Below are 4,264 nucleotides of genomic sequence, written 5' to 3'. Positions count from 1 at the left end.
CCGCCGTAGTACCTGAGGCAAGATGACGTCTGTGGTCTGTAACCGTCCCCCGTTTCAAGTCTTGTAACGCTTATTTCGGATAAGTTAGAGTGTCATACAGAATTAGAATATGACTCAGCGCAAAAAGTGGTCGTTAGGTGAATGCAAACGTATATGGATGTACTGATATTGCGATTTGTTAGAAAAACCTGTCACATAGCGCTGTATAAAATCATATTGTATTTTATCACGCATGTAATATCGCACCGTAGGATCAGATATAATAGTATACCCTGGGTGAAACGTTCGTGGACGAACGATTTGGATTGGTCCTTTCGACTGTTCAGGCCAAATAGTTCTTGTGTCTTTGCGACTCAACGACAACGTTGCTTAATTATTTGTCGTTCATTTGCTGCTTAGATTTGCTCACCTTAAACTACTTCTCTTTGCGACGAACATTCGGATGTAGCCGTGGGGTTTAGCGTTAGGTTGTTGTTTTCAGTTTGCCGTTCGATGGAAGCACCTAACAGCTGATCTGGGCGATATGGGACGGCCCAGATGAAGAATGCTCTAGTCGTGGCCTGACTATACCTCACATTTCAGCCGAAGACTGAGGCATAATCAACTAGGAACACGATTGGATTTTCGTAAAAATTGCAACAGTGGGTGAGTTATTAACATTGTTCTATTATTTTAGCAAGGTTAACTTTCCATTCATTACGTCTTTTACGCCAATTCAAAGCAATTTCTACACGAAAAGCTATTGAAAAGGTTTCAACTAGTTCGCTGCCGATTGTTGACGCTCGAGTTTCTATCGCGGGAGCAATAACTTAGGTACGAATCGCCTTAATTAAATGCTATTGTTAGCTTCTTGTCCGCATAGACAGGTATTTGGAGCTTTGAAATGGCCCGCCATCAGAAGTCGAGAACATTTTCGCGCGTTATTCTACCTCTCCTATATTGGCTAGTAGCACGTAGCACGATGTACATTGAAACGGACTGTGGATTAACAGTCCCGATCGAGGTGAACTTCAGTGTCCCAGTAAAGACTTGATGAGGTCAGCATCCTTTTTCGTAATATGTGTGCTTGTATCTGTTGTAGAGCCTTATTTGTGCCTTCCATTATTAAAGATTTTATAGTAACGAAGCAACGTATATGACTCAAAATAAGCTTCAACGCAATCGTGTATCTTATTTAGTTTTGTGGGACATAACCCGTATTTCACCGAGGTCCTAACTCAACGCATCGCTTCGCTTACGCTAGCAGTACTGGATATCTTACACGGAGTTTACGGCAAATCTGATGGCTAGCATGGTTTCAATTCAGATTCTGACGTTCTTGTTGTCAGCCGATAATCAATCGCCCACCTAATAGATCCACGCAAGAAGGATCGATAAGCGTTTAACTGAAGTCATTAATGAGACAATGGTGAGTCTATTGATTTGATCGCCGGAGAAGGTCAACGATGCGAGTCCCCTCCCACTCTGCAGCTAAAATATACATTCAAAAGGTACCTTAGCAGCAGTGCAACTCGAACCTTCAAAAATACAAAATGATCTTTGGCCCTTGGCCAATCGGCTACCCCGTACCGCGTTTCGCACAAGACAGTCTCTTTATCGGCTAAATACGAAGAAAAGAATTTGACCACGTGTCCTTTTATAAGAGTACAAACCCTCTAACGAATTTGGCAGCCGTAAAATTCGGATCCACTAACTCGAGGGGTACACTACCTAACTACAGCGTCTTATGCCACTAAGTAAAACTATCACCTCAATGTGCGCTCACATTGGAGGCCGCATGACTTAAACCGACGTCGCTAAAAGATTCTGACAGTCGAAATTTCTTCAGACCAAACCCATCAGAACATCTAGCATCAGCCCTTTACTTGCCAGCCGTCGCTCGCTCACAACCAATATTACATTATTTTCGCTGTACGCGGGAGAATTTCGCGCATTCAATCTTCATTCAGCCTGAACCATTCACATCAAAGCGCTTATCCACCTATGGATATTTCCACACGTCTATACATATCCATCCTGATGCTGGTTCTTCTATTGGGTGATCGTAGTGGTTGCAAAAGTCAGCACATTTTGACAGCGGCCAGCCACAGTCGCTGCAGGCCGCCTCCAACAGCATAGCCCGCCAATCCTATTGAAGCCGGCGGTGAACGAGTTGTGCTAGAGGAAGGAAGCCACATATACATTCTAGGGCGGGAATCGAAAAGGGATTGTAGGGTTAAGGCACAGAAAGCGAATGGCGCTTATGAAGGCGTCCTAGCTCAGCCAACCTACTTGCTATCTTGAAGCGACCTATTTTACAATTCAGTTTCCGAAAACCAGGAACATAGGGTATAAGCAGGCAGGCAGGCAAGCAGGCAGGTAGGTAGGTAGGTAGGTAGGTAGATAGGTAGGTAGGGAGGGGCAAAAAGTGCAAGAGAACACGAACGAGAAAACGCTGGCTGCTTTAGAAGAGAATTTAAGAAGCACATGAGGGCGACAGTCAGGTTCCAAGGAAAAGCAAGTGGCAGCTCGGTTTGTGGCGGAAGACTTTTGCTGTGCAAGCGGCCAGCTTAGGCAGATAAAACCTGACGGGTTAGTTGGTAGCGACAGGCGGACAGCGCTCGGTGTTTTTTGGCATCTCGGATTCTCTAGCTCCCGTCCTTTCTCACGATCTTTCTTACTCGGGCACTTTTTTCTTAGATGCGGATTCAAGATGCTCAATTCGAGTTCAGAACGAGCTTCGGTAGGAACCCAAAAGGGGGGAGACGGGGGAAACGACAATGAGACGAAATAGCTTAACAGGGACAGCAACAGGACGATATCAGTCGACGTTCATCGATATCGAACGCCAGTCACCATTTTGACAATAAGATGGATCAGAAGACGACGAAATAAGGAGAAAAAATACGGCAGAGAAATACGAGCTGTTAGGTCATAAGACGCAGTAAGGTATGAGCTGAAGGTATATGGGAAGTACCGAACAACGAAAACGAAAGCAGCTTGAAGAAACTAATTGAACAATATTAGGCGATACGAGTCTGAAAAAAGCGGCCTTCCTCTGAGCGAGCAGCGGGTAACAGGTAACGTGGTGTAACAAAAAAAATAGAAGCGACCAACAGTGCCGGTAGTTGTTGGTATCATTGCCATTATTGCTAGAATACTTCTGTTAATTCGTTCAGCTTAGCCGATACCTTGAACCATCGCAACTAGTCCCTTATCAACTGTGATCCCCGCTAAACCACAAAACCTTCTCGAGTACGAAACTCGGGAAGAGCAACCATAAAGGAATATAGAAATGAACAGTAGCTTAGAAAACCTACATAGTATCAAGAACTAACTAAAGTAAAAGCGGGGGTATCTGAAGAAGACGAACCTTCGTAGGATGTGCTTTCCAAACCGTTGGCGCTTGCAAAATTCTTAGCGCTCCCCCAGCGAGTAGTTTGCCGATTATCGCATATATTGATAGTTCGTATGGAGGATTGTGAACGAAGGATGGTCCAGAATCAATAGAAGAAACATTTACGTTTCTTTTAGCCGCCGCTTTTCGATGTCCACCACGATGTCTACGTGTTCACCCATTACAAGGTATTCAGGCTGCCCTACGTAATAGCTTTTGCGGGAATGAACGAAAATCTCAATAAAAAGCTGCAAAAATGCTTCCAGTAATAATGGCCGCCATAGTTGCGTCGACAAATTAGATAAACGCGGGGTGGGCGTGAATCAAAGCGACTTTTTCGGAGAACAAATTGGAGTTCTTTTTTTCTCTTAGAAGCTAAGGGAGATATGGAACTTTATAATTTTTTTGTGATTTACACAGATAAATACAAAAATTTACTATTGATCAATGAAAAAACTGTAACAAATTATTATTCATGAAACAGAGCACACATTTATACATCACGAAATATCATATTCTTTATTAAATACCTCTCATTACATAATAACCGTCTCGTATACAATAACCTAGAGTTTTTTTTTTTTTTATATAATGATGATAATAACAGGAAATTTTGCATTTTTATTGTGGCATAATCCGTAAAAGAGAAACACCGACAAACAATTATTTGCAGTCGCTTTGCCAAACTGTTGAAAGTGCATTTCCTAGTTAGGTAGCGTTGAACCTGCACCATAGTCACTCTCGCCTTGCACCTGCGTAGATTCGGCTGCAACCAAACTACTTAGATGTTTAGAGAACAGAAGAGGCAATCAACCATCAACAAAAGGGTGCAGTAAGAAGCTCGCCGCAAACGGCCCTGAACCCCTGACGCAGCGGGTTCGCCTTAGT

At 43.4% G+C, this 4,264-nt stretch overlaps 1 long non-coding RNA gene across 2 annotated transcripts; it reads left to right on the top strand.

The window, feature by feature from the left end:
• Window positions 1-293: 293 nt before the first annotated feature.
• On the top strand, window positions 294-3,648 carry LOC147753481 (uncharacterized). Of its 2 annotated transcripts, XR_015311098.1 has the most exons (3): window positions 294-645; window positions 2,680-3,059; window positions 3,514-3,648. It is a non-coding gene; the product is annotated as an uncharacterized LOC147753481 (long non-coding RNA). The 2 variants fall into 2 exon arrangements; XR_015311097.1 differs by having other exon boundaries at window positions 2,680-3,648.
• Window positions 3,649-4,264: the final 616 nt, after the last annotated feature.

The sequence above is a fragment of the Varroa jacobsoni genome, unplaced genomic scaffold (genome assembly GCF_002532875.2).
Source record: "Varroa jacobsoni isolate VJ856 unplaced genomic scaffold, vjacob_1.0 scaffold_447, whole genome shotgun sequence".
In the NCBI taxonomy this organism is placed as follows: Eukaryota; Metazoa; Arthropoda; class Arachnida; order Mesostigmata; family Varroidae; genus Varroa; species Varroa jacobsoni.
This window is presented reverse-complemented; position numbering and strand designations above follow the sequence as displayed.